This window comes from Carcharhinus amblyrhynchos, chromosome 2 (genome assembly GCF_965287045.1).
Source record: "Carcharhinus amblyrhynchos chromosome 2, sCarAmb.v2.hapA, whole genome shotgun sequence".
Taxonomy (NCBI): domain Eukaryota; kingdom Metazoa; phylum Chordata; class Chondrichthyes; order Carcharhiniformes; family Carcharhinidae; genus Carcharhinus; species Carcharhinus amblyrhynchos.
Genome location: NC_137325.1, coordinates 26,020,795 through 26,041,738, shown reverse-complemented (window position 1 = coordinate 26,041,738; position 20,944 = coordinate 26,020,795). Strand labels below are relative to the sequence as shown.

General features: G+C 43.2%; 1 protein-coding gene across 5 annotated transcripts in view; it reads right to left on the bottom strand.

The window, feature by feature from the left end:
* elmo1 (engulfment and cell motility 1 (ced-12 homolog, C. elegans)) overlaps positions 1–20,536 on the bottom strand; it is a 259,536-nt gene extending 239,000 nt beyond the window's left edge. For 2 of the 5 annotated variants that reach the window (XM_080203660.1, XM_080203693.1), the window contains exon 1: positions 20,481–20,536. The gene's annotated coding sequence lies outside the window, so the exon portion shown is untranslated. Of the gene's footprint in view, positions 1–6,477; positions 6,591–6,748; positions 6,845–9,638; positions 10,192–20,480 lie in introns of those variants that run through there. The other 3 variants (XM_080203676.1, XM_080203684.1, XM_080203669.1) reach the window with 3 other exon arrangements.
* Between the last annotated feature and the right edge of the window lie 408 nt (positions 20,537–20,944).

Genomic DNA, 20,944 nt, shown 5'->3' with positions numbered 1-20,944 from the left:
CTATATGATGTAATCTTGTTATGACTTTTGTTCTAATATCCTTGTTTATAAAGGAAACAAGGATCCATTTTAAATTTAAAAAGCTTCACAAGAACAGCCTCACAAGTAAAACTTGCGAATCTCAATCTGTCTCCTTGCGTAAGTTACCCTTCCTCCCAAAATATATTAATTGCAACATCCACTTTGGAGCTGATGGTCCAGAGTTGGATGTTGTTAGCCTACATGTTAAAGCTTCCACTGTGAACATGGACAATGTTCACAATCTGTGGTACAAGATGATAAAGCCAAAATATATCAATTGAGGAGAGACTAAGTAGACTGGGGCTGTACTGAATGGACTTCAGAAGAATGAGGGGAGATCTATAGAAACATATAAGATTATGAAGGGAACAGATAAGATAGAAGCAGGGAAGTTGTTTCCACTGGCAGGTGAAACTAGAAGTAGGGGACGCAGCCTTAAAATAAGGGGAAGCAGATTTAGGACTGAGTTGAGGAGGAACCTCTTCACACAAAGGATTGTGAATCTGTGGAATTCCCTGCCCAGTGAAGCAGTTGAGGCTACCTCATTGAGTGCTCTTAAGGCAACGATAGATACATTTTTGAAAAGTAAATGAATTAAGGGTTATGGTGAGCAGGCGGGTAAGTGGAGCTGAGTCCACAAAAAGATCAGCCATGATCTTATTGAATGGCGGAGCAGACCCAAACGGCCAGATGGCCTGCTCCTAGTTCTTACGTTCTTATGTACATGCCCCCATTACATTTCATCGGTAACAATTACTGGCATCCTGAACTCACTTCCAGTCTTCTTCACAGTTAACCACCATCCTTACCTTTATAGTGTCTGCAATATTTAATGTAGTGCCAGCTATGCCCAAGTTTCAATCATTTGTATATACTCAGTGTGGAAACGGTCCCAACAATGACCCCTGTGGGATCCCACAGTTCCCATCCCTCCACCCAAAAAAAAATCCATTATTCACTATTTTTGCCTTGTCCTCCCAACTAACTTCCTAGCCGTGCTGGCAAACCCCCTTTAATTCCACATCAAGAAGTTTCCTGTAAGGCACCTTATAAAATGCCTTTTGAAAATCCATGTGCACAACACCCATAGCATTTCCTATATCAATACACTCCATTATTTACAAGGATATGTTAGATGTGTGTAGGAGGAGGCTAATGTGGAGCATAAACACCAAAACAGTGCAAACAGCCCAAAAGGACTGTACCTCAGACTTGGCCTTTTGGCTAAGATCAAGTGCAGTATGGACATGCTGCACTTTGTTGAAGTCATTAGGTTACATTTCAGCTTCATTTGAAGCAATTTTTTAAAGTGGCATCCCAGCCTTTTGGCTAAGATGCAAATTAGATCAAGCCTTGGAGGAGGAGCTATGCCTACTCCAATCAGCTTGAATCATGTAGGTCAAGCCCAAGACAGGTGGTGAGAGCCCTGTCTTGTCAGCTTGGATTGGGAATGTCCCAACTTGTTGGGACTCCGAATTGGCTTTACTTTGACTTGATTGGATTAGAATAAAGTTTTAAAAAAAAATTCCACGTATGCCCCTGCTGTCAAGACTGAGCGGCTGGTGGTTTTTGAGCAGCTGCCACTGTTGCTCACCACCTCCAGGTCATTCTGGGTGGGGATTTTAACTGCATTAGCGACAAGACCGACTGATCCAGCAGGGCTGAAAACAAACTGGACACTACATCCAGAGCCCTGCTGGAGGCAAAGATGCCAAGGTGCTCGACATCTTCAGCAACCCAGCAGACGGAGGGCAGCGTAGGTACACATGGTCGCGGCCTGACAGGTCTGTCCGCTCCAGGATCCACTTCATGTTTGTACGCGCGCTCACGGTCAGGCCCACCGATGTCAAGCCGGTGTTCTTTTCTGACCACTGCCTCCTGCTGGCCGACTGTCAACTGGAGGAAAACCAGAAAGTGGGCAGGGGGTCCTGGAAGCTGAATGTAGAACTGTTAACTCCAGAGAACCTCAAGGAACTCAAGAGGGTTTACCACAGTTGGAGGACCGTGAAACCCTTCTTTGAGTCTCCATCGCTCTGATGGGAAACCATCAAAGGCAACATCAAAAGGTTTTTCATTTAAAAAGGAGTTCAGAAGTCCAGGGAGAGACGGGGAGAAATGTCCCAACTCCAGAAAAGCATGCAGGAGCTACTCCAACTGCAGCCAATGGGGGTTGATGTCAGGGAGGATCGCCAGGAGGTGAAGAGCCAGCAAGCCTCGCTCTTTGCCTCAGAGGCCGCCAAGGTCATCTTCCGGTCCAGGGTCCGCTCCGTGGAGCAGGATGAAAAGTGCTCGTGTTTCTTCTTCCAGAAGGTACACAGAGAAACCTCTGATCAGCAGCCTGAAGGAAAAAGACGGCTCAGTAAGGTCAACGCAGTCTAACATCCTAAGGATCTGCAAATCCTTCTATGCCAGACTGTATGACCTGAAGCCAACAGACAGCACGGCCTCCCAGTCTTTCCTGTCGTCTATCACGCAGGTCTTGGGCGACGGCAAGTGGGACAGCCTGGACAGACCAGTACCTCTGGATGAGCTGACAAAGGCTGTTGAGTCCTTTCAGAAGGGTAAAACTTCCGGGAGCGACAGCTTATCAGCTGAGTTTTACTCGGCGTTGTGGGACTTGACGGGCCCGGACCTCCTGGAAGTATACGAGAGTATGCTTCTGGAAAGCAGAATGTCAGAATCCATGAGGAAAGGCATCATTACCCTCATCTACAAGCCAGCAATCTTTGCCAACATTAGTCCCCACTGCTAATGTTAGATTGACAGGTTTGTTTATTCTATTTATTTATTGGTCACAAGTGGGCTTACGTTAACACTGCCATAAAGTTACTATGAAAATCTTCTAGTTGCCACAGTCCGGCACTTGTTCGGGTACAGCGAGGGAGAATTTAGCACAGCCAGTTCACCTAACCTGAACATCTTTGGATCGTGGGAGGGAACCAGAGCACCCAGAGGAAACCCACATAGCCATGGGGGGAACATGCAAACTCCACAGAGTGACCCAAGCCAGAAATCAAACCCAGGTTCCTTCTCTAAAGAGCATTAGGGAATCAAATGAGTTATGACAATCAATGACAGCTTCGCGGTCACCATCACTGAGGCTAATTTTCAATTCCAAATGTATTGATTTTATTGTATTAAATTGAACTTAAGTTCCACCAGCTGCCCTGATGGAATTTGAACCCATGTCCCCAGAGCATTAGCTTGGGCCTCTGGCTTACTAGTGCAGTGAAAATACCACTACATCATCATCTTCCTTATTATCCCTCCTTTTCACTGCCTAACCAGCTAACAGTTTCTTGTTCACTTGTATAGTATAATTACATTATCAAAAACGTCCATTCAGTTTGTTAGACACACTTACAAATCTATTATGTTGACTCTCTTGAATCATGCTCTATCTTTTCTTGTTAATTCCAATAGCTTTCCCACAACAGGTATTAGAGAACAATATTTGAAAAGAACTGGAATTGGATTTAAGAATTTTTGAAAAGGAATGTTAAGATTTTGCATCACATGTAAAGGCATAAATTGTAATTTTCTTGGATAATACGAAATACTGGGATTCATGCGACCTTGTGGTTCTTGACCTGAAGTGGTAAGAAAAGGAGGGAAGTTAAGGAAGAAGCCATGTGGCTGATGGACATAAAGGAAAGCCACAAGTAGAGGAACTGGAGGGTTAAGGAGATCAGCATGCAGATGCAAAGAGACAGCAGAAAGATGAAAATTCAGAACTCCTGTGAGGAGAAGAAACAAATCACTCACAAAGAGGTCTGTTTAGACTAAGAGGTTGGTTTCAGTTTTTTCTGTTTGGAAACAGGAGCTCTTGGAGATACTGTGTGGGCTGGTTAGAAAAAGTCTAAAACCTGGAAAGCTGCGAGAACATCTTGGAGACATTAAAGAGCTAGGTGTTCTCCCAAAAGTGGCCAATCCACGTACTGGGTATTACTGGTTAGTCAGTTGGAGGTGAACTCAGCAAAGCTACACCATCAAAGATCATCGCTATTAGGTGCATTGGCCATGCGAAATTCTCTCTGTGTACCTGGCGTGTGGCAACTAGGGGATTTTCACAGTAACTTCATTGCAGTGTTAATGTAAGCTTACTTGTGACGCTAATAAATAAACTAAAAGCTGAGACATGAGACATGAGGGAGACAGGGTTTGTAGAAGTGTGCTTTGCTGATGATAATGGCAGCTGTGAAGCTTGAAGATGAAAGCTGTTGTCAGAAAGAACCCCTGACTTTCAGTCCATGAGTAAAAAACATCTTGTGGAAATGTGTAGCCAAGCAGGGAGTTGTGCAGATGCTTGTGATTGTGCAAAACATATTTTTGATGTATTGAATATTTAACATGAAATTTGCATTTTTATTTGAAATAAAATTTGCTCATTAATTCTTGTGTATAAAGTGGAATCTTATTGGTAATCCCTTCATTTGGGAGTCCTTCAATACATTTGGTTATTTTAGTTTAAAGTTTATTTTATTAGTGTCACAAGTAGGTTTACATTAACACTGCAATGAAGTTACTGTGAAAATACCTTAGTTGCCACACTCCAGCGCCTGTTCGGGCCAATATACCTAACCAGCACATCTTTCAGACCGTGGGAGGAAATCAGAGCACCCGGAGAAAACCCACGCAAACACAGGGAGAACATGCAAACTCCACACAGACAGTAACCCAAGGTGGGAATTGAACCCTGGTCCCTGGCGCTGTGAAGTAGCAGTGCTAACCACTGTGCCACCCTAAAGTTACCCCATGTGGATTGTAACAGTGCATAATTTCCTGCATTTTTTCATTCTCATCTCACATGGGTGACAGTGGCAAAGTGGTTAGCACTGCTGCCTCACAGCACCAGGGACCCAGGTTCAATTCCGGTCTTGGATCACTGTCTGTGTGGGGTTTGCACATTCTCCCTGTGTTCGCGTGAGTTTCCTCCCACAGTCCAAAGATATGTGGGTTAGGTTGATTGGCCATGCTAAATTGACCTTGGTGTCAGAGGGATTTAGCAGGATAAATATGTGGCATTGCGGTATAAGGTCTGGGTGGGATTGTGGTCAGTGCAGACTCGATGGGCCAAATGGCCTCCTTCTGCACTGAAGGGATTCTATGATAAAGCATCGGCAATTTCATCAGCTACTTCCTTCAAAATCCGGTGCTGAAAATCATCAGGTCCTGGTGATTTGTCAGTTTTTCGTATCTATCTGAATTTTGTTTCCTCGTTCATATTCATTTTAATGAATTCCAGTCTTTGATTCATTATTAGTTTCCATGGGATGTTAGGTATGCATATGAACTTCATCTTTGAAGACTGACACCAAGTAATTATTCAGCAAGTCTGTCATTTCCTTACTTTCATTTGCATTATTGTCCACAAGTGCTTTTAAAGAGCCTAAGCCGCAGCAAGTGTCAGAATTGACAGCGCCCAACTGCAAAACATTTCATTTTTTTAAGTTATCTTTGATGTCTGTTATTTTAGTGGTCGTCTTTCTTTATAAATTGTTTATTTGCACAGAGCAGCAATGGCTCAATATTTGCACAGGAAATTAATAATTACACCTAGTATAAAGGAAAAAGTCACACCAGATTAATTCGTTTTCTAAATAAACTGAAAACAAGTCACCTAGAATTTTTTTCTAATAAACTGAAGACTGCAAGTCACTTAGAAATCTTTACTCCAGTCTAATTTAGAAGTGAGCAGTTTGAGCACTTAAATCTTGTGGGTACAACTTCTAGTTCCTTCTCAACTTATGCCAGACGGAACTAAAAGTCTGTGCCAGCAGAAAACAGCCGTCAAATTTGATCAAGATGTCCAGAAATGTTTCCACGTTATTGCAATGAGAATTTAAATGTTTGATTCCAAAGATGATTACGGGTTCAGTAAACTGAGGACTGCCTGTGTCCCCGTTTATGAAAGAGGCTAGGAGAAAATTGCCCAACCAGATTTAAAAGAAAGTTATTAAGGCAATATAAAATGCCATACAGAGACTTGCAAACAACACACACACACACACACACACACACACACACACACACACACACGCCCTCGCGCGCGTGTTCACAAAAGGCCGCAGGTCTTTTGAGAAGAAGGCAAACTACAGGAGTCTTTTTCTGGTTATGAATAACAAACTACAAGTAATTTGATCTCAATTGGGCTGACGCATAATGCCCTAGGTAAGAAACCATGGTTTGTGGCTTGATCATAACCACTAAACTGAAGTACCTCCCTAAAATCCATCATTGCTCAATATTCTAGTGCAAAATCAAAAGCACTCACAGCTGAAACATTATTCATTCCATTTCTAGAAACTAAACAGTGCTGTCTTTTCAGCAGAAATTGACTGTGACACTGGGGAACTGATAAGTTACTATTTATATCCACCCTTCTGCATTACTTTCATTTCTAGTCCCCCAGTCATTACAAATGTAACACTGCATTACAAGGTCCCAAAGCCATACCTTTAGTGACTCTCAACGCTACATGTACTGTATCACTGCAGCAAGAGTAACCCCACCCTTTCTTTCATTCCACTCCAAAGCGGTGTTGTCTCAATGGTGAAAACGAAGCATGTCTGTTAAACAACTACAACCAGGAAATCCTGTCACAAACCCAGCAACCTTCTCGCGCCAAGTCCAAATAAAAAAGTGACACAAATAAGACTCGTCCTCACCATCGCAGCCGCACTCCCCAGTGTCCTACATGAAGCAATTCATTCTCACAGTGACTTACAATTTCATGTCCAGCTAACATAGGCCGCTTGATTTCTTGTCCCGCCACAGAAATTCAAGTAGCTGCCACGGGCATGAAGCTCTCGACTGCAGCAGTTAGAAAAGGAAGTAAGACTTGCATCACCGTATTGCTGAAAGGAAGCTGCCCAACTAATGGAGCACGGGTGTGTTGCATCCGAAGAAATGGAGTAGTCGGGGAGGAGCAGGTATAAGAGCAAGGATTCTCAATCTCAACCCACAGGTGAATCAAGACGGAAAGAATATCAGAGAAATCAAAGACAAAATAAGCGGGCGCCTTGCTCAAATAGGCAAGCAAGCTGATTAACTGAACATTTTCTCCATGTGTATGTTGATTGATTGCATGTTCTGCACGTGTTTTAAATGCACATCACGTTAATATCATAGAATAGAATATTATAAAATCCCTACGGTGCAGAAGTAGGCCATTCAGCCTATTGAGCCTACACTGACAAACGATCCCACCCAGACCCTACCCTCTCAGCCCCACATATTTACCCTGCTAATCGCCCTGACACTAATGGTCAACTTTAGCCTGGCCAATCAACCTAACCCATACATCTTTGGACTGTGGGAGGAAACCGGAACACCTGGAGGAAACCCATGCAGACACAGGGAGAATGTGCAGACTCCACACATACAGTGAACCGATGCTGGAATTGAACATGGGTCCCTGGTATTATGAGGCAGCAGTGCTAGCCACTGTGCCACCCATAAAGTTTGCAGAGTTTTGAAATCTGTGTTTTCTCACCTTGAAAGAACTTTCCATGCTGTTGGATAATATTTCATTTTAACCCAGCATTGCACAAAAATAATGAAAACTTTCATAGTTCACCAAGAATTAATGTAAACAGTACACTGCAAATTAGTCTTGAGAATTCTAAACTTGTCCCTTGTGGTTAAAAGGAATTGGTTTCTGGAATTCACTGATGGATAATGACCACTAATCAATTGCCAATTCTTTGTGAAGTCTTTTTCAAATCACGACTGAAACTTCAGCATAGTTTACTCTGCCTTGCCTCTTGTTATCTTGCGAGTTTGCTGAAGAAAAGGCCAGGAAACCTGGTCCAGCAACCAGACTGAAACTTCTCTAATTTTGCCCCAACCAGAAGAGGACTCACCATAGTACCAGGATGGCAGTTTCATTTCCTTAAACTGTCTCTCTGACTGAAGATATCAAGTCAGCAACATTGAATGTAAATCAGGTTCCCCAGCCCAGCGACACACAGGCATGTTCAAATGCAAAAATGGCCACGAGGCAAGCTAAGGGCTGGCTAGATTGCCCACGTAATTAGTTAAAGCAAGCATGAAGCATTGTTTTTGCTGCTGCGATTGCATTAATCACTATCGAACAAGTTTATATAATAATTGTACAACAATCAATATATGTCGCCTAATAACTGATAGCAGTGTTAATAATATAAAGCCAATGCACCCAAGGTAGGAAATAGCGTTTATAATTTTGTCTGTCCTTCATCAAGCAAGGTTTTGCATTCCCCAAGAACTCTCAGCACACATGCTCTGGCCTACATGTGACTCCAGACCCCCAGCAACGCGGCTGACCTATAACTACATACCCCCATCCACCCTCCTATTCTGCTCCCTCTGCCCTCCAAAATGGCCTAGCAAGCCACCCAGCTCAAGGGCAATTAGGGATGGGCAACAAATGCTGGCCAGGGCAGCGACGACCCGTATCCTATGAAAAAAATAAAGAAAGAATCAGGCCATTGTTGTGATCGTGATATTAGTTTCTACGAAAATAAATTTACTTCACTGTTTCACAATGATTTTTGTTGTTTTGTCAGGAATTAGTGTCCATTTGAATTTAAAATGCCCAGAAGCTGAAAAATAGTATGCCACACGCTACCACCGTGCCTCTAGGAGCCTAATTAAGAGACGAGTGTTGACAGCAAGCAGAAGCAGGAATACAATAATGAGACGTAAATACAGCCCACGTGGACAATGACTGGATGAATCCAATTCCAAAAATAAACATAGCAGACAAGTCATCCCCTGTTTTTCTCTCAGGCAGAGTGCTGTTAAAGAGGGCAGCAGGCCAGCTGGAGCAAAGGATTACATCCTTGCTAATAAGAACAATCATGCCACCATGAGGTGTGTGTTAATCCTTTGTACTATTTATGAAAGCTGGAAGGAAGCACAAACAAAACATGTGAAAGAGGAGTAGGCCATTTGCCCCTCGGGCCTGCTCCACTATTCAATGAGATCATAGCTGATCTAACTGTGGCCTCAATGCCACTTCCCTATCTATCCTCTGTAACCTTTGATTTCTTCATTGTTAAGAATCTATCTGCCTGTGCCTCAAAAATAGTCAATGACCCAATCTCTACAGTTCTCTGGGGAAGAAAGTTTTTACAGGCACATGACCCTCTGAAAGAAACCTGCATTTATATAATACTTTTCATGATTAAAAGTACTTCATAATCAATAAATTACTTCTGTCATCACTGTTGTAATGTCGACAAATGCATGAGCCAATTTGTCTACAGCAAGGTTGCACAAACAGCAGTGTGGTAAATCTGTTCAATCTGCTTTGTTGGTGTAGATCGAGGGATGAATGTTGGCCAGACCACAAGAGGAACATACTATCACAAAGTCAAGCTGACGCAAGCACTCAAACTGCCAGCAGTTCATGGATTTACTTTCAGGCCTAATGCCCATGTTCATCTGTACAGACCAGGCTATGTCGAACAAAAATGGCAGGACAGGGTCAATGCTTTTTCTGCATGCTTACACAGAACGTGAGAACTTTTAGAAGCTAACAGAATAGTACGTTTAAAAATATAAAGCATCTGGCAACAACTCTGAAGCCCATTTAGAGACAAGACATTCGACCTCTGCTCTGGCTAATTTACCTGGGCGAGTTTAGAAGTCCTCGACCTGGGTATGATCTGCAATCTTCGCCAAGGAATGCAGAGAAAGAGTTTCATGACACTCTCCATGCAACATGCCTGGATATCCTCCACCAGACAAGCTCAGCCGGGATGCATAGAGAAACAAAATAAAACTTTCTTTATATAGCACCTTTCACAATCTAAGTACATCCCACAGCACTTTACAGCCAATAAGTACTTTCCAAAGTGCAGGCTAAGGAAAACACTGCAGCCACTTCACACATAGCAATGAGATAATGTCTGGATCATCTGCTGTGTAGCGATGCTTAAGAAATACATATCAGCCAGGACACAAGCAAACTCATCGGTTCTGCTTTGAAAGTGCCCTGGGATCTGGAATAGAGGGTTATATAGAGTGCAAGCAGAACCATCTCACCCATCTCATCTTTTCCCTGGATTACATGCACAAGCGTTAAAATGGGATTCAAACTCATGACTGTCTGATTCAGAGATGAAGTGCTACCAGTAAGTCAAGTCTTACACTTGTATATATTACATTATGTAAGCTATAGGTTTTTGGACCATGTATGACATGCCTTAGATGCGTCACCTACATACTCTGGTTGCTGCGGACCATTCTCAACCAAGGTCAGCAGAGGTACTTTCTTCTGCAGAGCACACTGGGTTGCTATCCAAAAAAACCCTAGCGTATCCACACTACTCTTCCCAAAGCATTATGTAAACTGTGTAACCTGCAACATTTAACAAGTAATATTCTTAGCAATAAAATGGGAAAAGATGCCTCTGACGGACTAGTATCAAATTGATATATTTCGGAGCCAGAGTCATGTCTGGCAAGTCTCTAATTTCAGCAGTGGGGAGGAGGTCACTGACTGGATAACATATACACTCACTCAAACTAAATGACAGAGGAATTGTAACTAAATACATTCAAATGGATTCTGAAAATTTCAAAAGCAAGACTTGGATTTTTTTTTTGTTAAGTAAGGGTTTTAAAGGATATGGGACAAAGGTGAATAAATTGAGTTAAAATACAGAGCAGCCATGATCTCAATAAATAGTCAAATAGATTTAAGGGGCTCTGGTTCATATGTTCTGCACACAATACTGACAAGGGCGGGTGCAAGTTGGGAAATGATGTTAAGTAGCATAAAAAAGAGGATGTTTATTTTGAATGGGATTATCTAGTCAAACAGCTAAGGAAGAACCATTTATTTTTCTGTTGACCGAGGAGGGAGAGTAATGGAAAAAACCATGACGTTGGAAATGAAGGAGCAGAATGACAAGGATTGGCAAACAGTACAGGTGAGGGCCCGACAGTAGCGACAGTTTTATATACCATTCAGCCCATCAAGCCTGCTCCACCATTCACGATTGTTCCTCTATCTCAATGCCATATTCCTGCTCTCTCCCCATACCCTGGAATACCATCCGAGTGTAGGGTGTCGAAATTTGCTGATGACACCAAGATTGGGGGAAAGGCAAATTGTGCGGAGGGTGTGGAGAGTCTGCAGAAGGATCTAGATAGGCTGGGCGAATGGGCCAGGAAATGGCAAATGGAATTTAATGTTGGCAAGTGTGAGGTGGTCCACTTTGGTAGGAAGAATGGTAGGAAGGACTATTACTTACGTGGCGAAAAACTGCAGCAGGCGACGGTGCAGAGGGACCTCGGGGTCCTTGTGCATGAGTCGCAAAAACCCAGCTTGCAGGTGCAGCAGGTGGTCAGGAAGGCTAATGGGATGCTGGCCTTCATAGCGAGGGGGATTGAATATAAAAGTAGGGAGGTCTTGCTGCAGCTGTATAGGGCATTGGTGAGGCCGCAGCTGGAGTACTGTGTGCAGTTTTGGGCGCCGCACCTGCACAAGGATATTTTGGCCTTGGAGGGAGTGCAGAGGAGGTTTACTAGGCTGATACCGGAGTTGAGGGGGTTGAGCTATGAGGAGAGGCTAAATAAACTAGGCTTGTACTCGTTAGAGTTTAGAAGAATGAGGGGAGATCTCATTGAGACGTATAAGATGATGAATGGGATGGATAGGATAGAGGTGGAGAGACTCTTCCCGCTCAAAAAAGACAGTAGGACTAGGGGGCACAGCCTCAATATAAAGGGGAGGCGGTTTAGAACGGAGTTGAGGAGGAACTTCTTCACTCAAAGGGTGGTGAATCTCTGGAATTCTCTGCCTGTTGAAGTGGTGGAGGCTGCCTCGCTAAATATTTTTAAGAAGCTGGTTGATGGGTTCTTGATAAGAGAGGGGATTAAGGGTTATGGGGAGAGGGCGGGAAAGTGGAACTGAGCCACGACAGATCAGCCATGATCTTATTGAATGGCGGGGCAGGCTCGAAGGGCTAGATGGCCTACTCCTGCTCCTATTTCTTATGTTCTTATGTTCTTAATCTATTTATTGCTTAAATATATTCAGTGACTTAACCTCCACTGCCTTCTGTGGCATACAAGTGGAGAAATTTCTCCTCATCTCAGTCCTAAATGGTCCTCCCCATGTTCTGAGACTTGACTCTTTGTTCTAGATGCCCAGCCAGTGGAAACACCATCCCTGCATCTAATCTGAAATTTATAAATCTCTGACATGTTGAACAATGAAATCCCCTCTCATTCTTCTAAATTCCAGTGATTGCAGGCCTAGACGACCCTAAGTCTCCTCACACAACAACCCTGCCATCTCAGGAATCAGTCTGGTGAACCTATCCTTGTTTCTTCACTATAGCTGGGTCAAAAATCATGGAATGGCCTCTCTAAAACCTTGACACCACATGGACTGTAGCAGTTGAAGAAGGTAACTTATCACCACCATCCTGAGGGCAATTTTGAATGGGCAATACATACTGACTTTGCCAGCCATGAACAAGAAACTGAATATGTGGCAGGAAACGAGATAAATAAACAGGTGTTCTTCAGATCAGAGGAAGGCTGGTAGTGGAGTTCCCCAGGGGTCACTGTTGGGACTCTTCTCTTCTTGATATATATTAATGACCTCAGCTTTGGTGTGCATGGCTTAATATCAACATTTGTGGAAGATAAAAGATTGGAAATATTGTCAACTGTGAGGAGGATAGTCTTGAACTTTAAAAGGACATTGACATATTGGTGGATCAGACAGACAAGTGGCAGATGAAGTTCAATGTAGAGAAGTGAGGTAATTCATTTTGGCAGGAAGAATGTGGCGACACTGTATAGGATAAAGGGAGAAACTCTAAAGGTGTAGGGAAAAAGAGACCTTGGTGTATATGTACATTAATCATTGAAGATGGCAGGGCATGTTGAGAGAGCTTTTAATAAAGCACATAGTACCTTAGCCTTTATTAATAGAGGGATTGAGTACAAGAGGAAGGAGGTCATATTGAACTTGTATAAAGACACTAGTGAAGCTTCATCTGGAGTACTGCAACCAGTTCTGGGCATCATACTTGAGGAAGGACGTGAAGGAATTGAGAGAATATAGAGGAGATTCACAAGAATAATTCCGGGAATAGCCAGCTGCAGCCACGAGTAGAGATTAGAGAGATTGGGCCTGCTTTTCCTTGGAGAAAAGAAGATTAAGAGGAGACTTTATCCAGTTATTCAAGATTTTGAAGGGTGTGGACAGGATAAATAGTCAGAAACTGTTCCCTCTCAGGGCAGCATCAAGAACTAAAGGGCACAGATTCAAAATAAATGGCAAAGGAATAAAATTGATGCAAGGGAAAACGAATGATAGAATGGAGTGGAGATCAGTCCAGTCAAGGTATTCAAAAGGGAATTGGATTGCTAGCTGAAAAGAAAGAACATGCAAGGTTACTGGGATAAGGCAGGGGAGGGGGATTAGATAGAATGCTCTGTCAGAGACCCAATGCAGCCTGTATTGGACCAAAAGATCTCCTTCAGCACAGTAAAGGTTCTGTGATTCTGTATTATATTTAATAGATCATGCAATCAGAATCCAGTCCCATCTATGTGACAGTACTGTCATACAAACAGGCACTCTGCCTACTCTTTCATTTCACAAGTTTGGTATATGATTAATTCTACGTAATGTTCTCTTTTCTGAAACTTAACTAGGTGTATGTTCCGTGCGCAAGAAAAAACATGAATTGCCTATGTGTGCCCATGTACAAATTGAGTTACTACATTGGTGGAGGCTGCCTCGCTAAATATTTTTAAGACGCGGGTTGATGGGTTTTTGATAAGCGAGGGGATTAAGGGTTATGGGGAGAGGGCGGGAAGGTGGAACTGAGCCACGACAGATCAGCCATGATCTTACTGAATGGCGGGGCAGGCTCGAAGGGCTAGATGGCCTACTCCTGCTCCTATTTCTTATGTTCTTATGTTCTTATACATTGGCTTTGGGAATAAGGGACAGGACCAAGGGTCAGAGGGGACAAACAGTTTCCTGTAAGGATAAAGGGAAGACTGTGTTTATTTTAAAGTTCAACACTACAGTTTTAAATGCAAAGGAATCACAGTCACTTGTGCCTGTTGACTTAGCTGGGATGATATGCAGAGGGCAAAGCTAAGAAACAAGAGTATAGAGGCTTGTTGCTTTTACAAATGGGCAAGACTGAAAATGTACCGTATGGTCATATATGGGCGGCACGGTGACACAGTGATTAGCACGGCTGCCTCACAGCGCTAGGGACCCGTGTCCAATTCCAGCCTTGGGTGACTGCGTGGAGTTTGCACCTTCTCCCCATGTCTGCGTGGGTTCCCTCCGAGTGCTCCTGTTTCCTCCCACTCTCCAAAGATGTACAAATTGGATTGATTGGTCATGCTAAATTGCTCCTTAGTGACAGGGGGATTAGCAAGGTAAATACGTGGGGTTACGGGGTGAGGCCTGAGTGGGATGTTGTTGGTACAGGTTCGATGGCAGAATTACTTCCTTCGACACTATAGGGATTCTGTTATTCTACTGCAAAAGCTTTTTTTTAAAAAGAAGTGTACGTGGATTGGGGAGAGCACAACTGATGCAAAAAGTAGTATTCTGCATCTGCTGCAAAGACATTTCCAAAACAAGATTTTTGGAACCAGTTTAGTTTATTGGAACTGAGTCTGCCTTGGAATGCGCACATCCTCTTTGATCCAGCAAGACAAGAATGAGTAATTTGACAGCTTGGCCTGATTATTATCCCCTCCACCACTGCCAACTTCCAGGAGCTTGTGGAAATAATGATACCGAACTCGGAAGAATGTCTCAAATTCTAGTGCCTGAAAAGGTTCTACAAGATTGGAAAATTATGCTGTCGGTTATTAAAATCTAAACAGAACTCGCACCACACCACAGCTCACAATAGCATCACTGCAATCAACAGTCCTCTGTAATAAAAAAAACAAAGAAAATTGCAGCACAGGAACAAACCCTTTGGCTCTCTGAACCTGCACTGACCATGCTGCCCATCTCAACTAAAGCCTCCCACCCTTCCAGGAACCACTATTCCCAACCCATTCATTTATTTATCAAGTTGTCCCTTAAAAGTCACTGTTGTATTTACCTCCCTGGCAGCGAGTTCCAGACACCCACCACCCTCTATGTAAAAAAATTTGCCTTGTACATCTCCTTTAAACTTTACCCCTCGTACCTTAAACCTATGCCCCCTAGTAATTGACTCATCCACCCTGGGAAAAAACTTCCAACTATCCACTCTGTCCATGCCCCTTGTAATCTTATAGACTTCTATCAGATCACCCCTCAACCTCTGCTGTTCCAGTGAGTAATAAACTGAACTTTATTTTCACTCTCCCCCCCCCCGATCATTTATTTCAATATACATCGACATAACTTTTCAGAAAATCCCATTCAGCAAATCACAGAGTATCACATTCGGTGCAGCACAGGGTTTATTGCCAACACAACGCTCCTTCATCATTTCCTGCATCAGTTTCTAATTTGAATCATTCAGTGGGTGCCTATCTGCAGACCAGAAATGGTTCTGATCACTTCCTGCAGGCATTGTTGCAGGTTAGTTTGAAAGCAACGTGTTAGCGAGATCTCAAAAGCCAGGCTGGTGGCCCCTTCATAGCCACCTAAATCCTGATTGCTGGTGATACTGTGGCCCACAGAACCAGCTGACAAAAAAACTCAAAATAACCTGGTTTAAACACAGCTCCTAGCGAACTGACTTGAATTCTCTTGGGCAAGGTCACAACCACGTCTGGATGTCTGAAACAGGTGCAAGTTTGTGAAGCAAGTTGACTTTAATCCATCAATGGCTATAGGTTTGCACCCTGGGAATCTTGTGTCCGAAGGAGGACTGGTGCTGACAAACAATCATGTATCTGTCCCGGGGAAGAGATTCTTGGAAGTGTTCAAAACAGCTGCGGCAGTATCTTCCACAATTCCATGACTTCTGTAAATAATCTTATTCATGCGTGGAATGCGGGGGTCACTGGAAAGGGTGGCATTTATTGCCTACCACTTGTTGCTCATTTTGGGCCTTCCTTAATGAATTGCTGGTATTAGTTTGAATCAACTGAGTGGTTGGAAAGAGGACAATTAAGGGTCAACCATATTGGTGTATGTCATGAGGCACTTTTGGGTCACATTAGGTAATGATGACAGTTTTCCTTCCGTGAATAACATGAGTGAGCCAGCTGGAGTTATAGGACAAACCACCACTTTGTGATCACTCACAGATGCCATTTAATTTTTTTTTGTAAAAGTGAATTCAAATTCTCAAACTGCCATGGTGAGATTTGAATTCATGCTCTGGATTTTTCGAATGGGTCTCTAGTCCAGTAACATAACCACTACAGTTTCAGACCACAATGTGAGGCACTGGCTGCAACACAGTTTGAAAAGATTCCAGATTCAATCACTTTCAGATGGGTAGGTTCAGCCAGGGCAGGTCGACAGTGAAGTGCTACAACTATCTGCAAGCATTCCTGCTGCTGGAGATTGTCCCTTACACAGAAAGCATGGATATCCAATGCTGACACTATGGTCCAGTGCCTTTTCGACATTCTAACTAGAGCCAGAAGGCACAACCTCAGACTGAAGAGATGATCCTTTAAAACTGAAATGAGGAGGAATTTCTTCAGCCAGAGGGTGGTGAATCTGTGGAATTCTTTGCCACAGAAGGCTGTGGAGGACAGGTCATTGGAGGTGGAGGTGGAGGTGGAGGTGGAGGGGGAGGTGGAGGGGGAGGTGGAGGTGGAGGGGGAGGGGGAGGGGGAGGTGGAGGTGGAGGGGGAGGCCTCTGGTTAAAGTCTCTTCCAGCAAAAATGAAGATTACCAAAACATCAAGCAAGTACTGATGAATTATCATATTCAATACAATGCCATTGCTGCACACACCCTCAGCTTTCTGGAATGGCTGTGGGGCAAAAAGACGAGATGAAAACATGCATCATTTAAACCAAAGGGGATTCACATCTAAAGTTAATTTTCTTTAATCAAAAGGTGATCTGAAAAAAGTAGTATGGCCAAGGAAGATTTCTCACATTTAAAATTCTCATCTTATACTCAAATCTCTTTCTCCACTTGCTCCCCCACCCTTATCATTGTTTCTGCATTATTCTAATTCTGCCTTCTTGTGCAACCCCAAATTCCTTCAGCTATCTATTGCTCCAGGCTTTGGATTTCTTTAAGTAAATCTCGCCACATAGCTCTTTTTTAAAATTTTTTTTTTAAATGGGTTGGGCCAGCATTTATTGCCAATGCCTAACTGCAATCCATTTTGGTATTTAAGAGTCAACCACATGTAGGCCAGACCAAGTAAAGATGGTAGATTTCCTTCTCCAAAGGACAACAGTGAACCAGATGGGTTTTTTATGTCAATCACCAATGGTTTCATGGTCATCATCAGACTTTACTTTAAGGTATTCCTTAAAAAAACATTTTTTAACCAAGCTTTTGTCTTAATTTCATGTGGTTAAGGTGTCAAATTTTGTCTGACATTTCATTAAGTGCCTTGGGACATTAAAGCTGCTTTGTAAATGCAAATTTTTGGTTAGGAATATATAAAACTCCAATTTTGAAAACAGACAAAATAATAGTCACGCATGCTTTAGTCCATTCCCCAGCTCCTGGTTCATAACGTGCACAGATCACTTCTCAAAAGAAAGTTAAAGATTTGCACTTGGAAAATCTATCTCCCTGCTTTGAAAATGTAACTGGCATTCTGACATCAGTAATTTGCACTTATTTACTTTCTTCAATAAAGAGAGAACTATCGCAATGCATTTCAGGAAAGGGGATGGATAAAGAGGTTTAGAAGACAAAAGGTTGGTCAAAAAAGAAAGCAATTGAAGTCAGCTTTTGAAGAGGGTTGGGAGACAGATTGGTTTGGAGGGGCAGCTTCAAAGATTGCGAGCAGACCCAAATGCGTTTGTGTGAAAAAAAACAAGTGCGCACTAAGCTCTCTTTAGACCAGACAAATGTGGAGACAAAGTCACATGTCTATAAATGAAGAGTCCTGTTTTGAGAAGCACCAGTGAAGTAAGGTTATCCCCCCATAATATGGTGACAATCCCTCCTTAAAAAGGGAGGACACAACTCAAAATAAGTGGTCTAATTTTAAGTAGGCTCTTCACATTGTGACATTAGGTTAGCTCAATTCCATTGAGATAAAAAGAACTTGCATTTATATAACCCCTTTCAGAACAGCAGAAAACACAAAGTATTTTTCAAGGACTGTTGTAATGTAGGAAATGCAGCAGCCAATTTCCAGACAACAATGAGATGATGATCACATAATGTTTCCATAATCACATGACTACAGATGTGAAAATTTAATGTTGCCCACTCCACAAATTCTATCACTTTCCTTATCAAGACAACAGCACAAATGGGACCAACAACTTACTTGATACCACGGCAGGTGGGCCTGGACAACATTAAAGACCACTTTAACCAAAACACCAACAAACAGGTTAGCATTATCAGAAAGGTTGGGAGACCATGGTCAATTCTACCGCTTACTACAGCACTTAAACAACAATTCACATCGCACCCTCCCCCACGTCCCTCAATTTCAGAGCATTTGAGAGTCAACCTCATGTAGGCCAGACCAGGAAAGGACAGTAGATTTCCTGCCCTAAAGGACGTTAGCGAACCCTACGGGTTTTTATGAAAATCGACAATGGTTTGATGGTCATCGCTAGACTCTTAATTCCAGATTTTGAATTCAAATTTCACCATCTGTCATGGTTAACCTGGATTACTCGTCCAGTTGCAATACCACTTTGCCACCATCTCCCTATAAGTAAAACATTCCAAGTCGCTTCAGATAAAGTTTATGAACTTGGGATGCTGGGCCACACAACACAATATTAGCTAGGGCAGTTGGTCAAAAGTTTGATCGAACTAGTACGTTTTAAAGAAGCAACTTAAAGAGGCAGAGAGTTTGAGGGAATTGAAATGTCTGGGGCCTAGGCAGCTAAAGGCACAGTCAGGCATGATGGAGCAATTAAAACTGGGGGGGGGGAATGCAAGAACGATCAAGAGGCCAAAATAACATATACATGCCAGAGCCCAGAGGTTAGAGATCCTTCTCTGCAAAAGCCCTGCTGCAATTAATAAAGTTACTCTTCAAATACTGTACTTTTTTTAAACTGACACAAAAATAACATTGTAAAATCAATCTTTTGTTGTTACAAACCACTGTGGCTGTGTTCAAATAATTAGGGGATTAGTTTTAAAAAGTAACAAAGAATGTGTTTGTTTCTCAGGAGTTTAAAGGAGACAAGGGAATGGTTTTAAACCAACCCATAAGTTTAGAGAGCTACTGTGGAAAGCCAATTCTGCTTTACAAAACACATCAGCAAGCAATAAAGATTTCCTGTCTGCTGCAACATTCTGACTCCAGTTAGCACTGGGGGGGGTGGTGGGGTGGTGTTTTGCCTGCTTGATTTCACAAACGGGCTTCAAAATAACCATCCTGTTGGGAAGGATGGTTGGAGGAGGAGAAATTAGTTTTGGTGTGGTCCTTTTGAGTGCAGAGCAGACACTATCATGCTTTCCATTATCTCACAATGACTGGGCTGAGCAGGCCGCTGCTGTATTTAAAAGGGGAAGGAGTGGAGAGAGAGAGAGATATACATCTCTGAGTAAGAGAAGCAGGATGAAGCTTCCTAACTGTGTGTGTGTGTGTGCGTGTGACACCAGCTGCACAAACAACACTGAAGCCACATTCTGCTTACGGTTCCCACTCCAATCCTTGCTGCTTTACCCAGACTGAAGCCCAGTCATAGGAGAAGGAGGAGGGAAGCTGATGCCCTGACTCTTCTTCCTTGTCCCGGAGCTGCTGTGGTTCAGGCTCCGGGAGCTGTTCTCTCTCTCTCTCTGCGGCATTCTGCCTGGGTTTAGTGAAGATGTTCTGTCCCCTTTCCTTTGGGGAGCATTCCTAACCGAAGTAGACTGACTCCATAGCTATGCAATGCTCCATAGCCCCCGGGCCCGCTCTGTTAAAACCCTCTCCCTGACAGTGTGTGTGTGTGTGTATACCCATCTCCAAATTCCTGCAGACAAAAATCACACAGCCAGAGACACAAGCTCACACACCCAGAGAGAGAGAGAGAGCGAGAGCTGGTGGGGGGTGGTGGGGGCACGTTGTACTGGGACTGCCGGCAACTGGTGCCCACAAGATAGGGCAAGAAGCAGACACACAGCCGCGGGCCCCAGTTCCAAACTACACTGGCAAGAGACAGCAATGCACAAAGCTCCATCCAAAACAAAATACTTGGGGGGGGGGGGGGGGGGACGGTGTAGAAAAAGAAACACATTCCAACCTGGTTTCAATTTATTATAATCACCCTTTTTTTAAAAAAGAAATCTGCCTCTTGCCCTCTCCATAGTGAGGAATGAGACTTTAATTGTTCATGGCTCACTCTCAAGATTGAAAGAAGCACTGACTGACCTGCCTTCTGCTGCTGTTGCCTTCTCCACCATCTCTGACCCACTGCTGGCTTGTCAGCAGCACACGCACACTCCTCCTGCTGGTCGCTCTCTCCAGCACACATTCCCCCCACACCCCGCCAAACAAAAACCGAGAAACAAAACCCCAACCAGTAAGTTTCACACTTCACAATTAAGACTTCTTTTTTTTCCAAATCCAAACTATTTGATCTCAGCATTTCTATCTGTGAGGTTGGCATCTGCCTGGCAAGGAGGTCCCTGGCTTGGCGTAAGAGCAGTAAGAAGTCTCACAACACCAGGTTAAAGTTCAGGTTTATTTGGTAGCAAAAGCCATTAGCTTTCCGAGCGCTGCTCCTTTGTTAGGTAAGTGGGACTTTTGTTCACAGGCAAAACATATAAAGACACAAATTCAATTTACAAAATAATGGTTGGAATGCAAGTCCATACAGGCAATCAAGTCTTAAA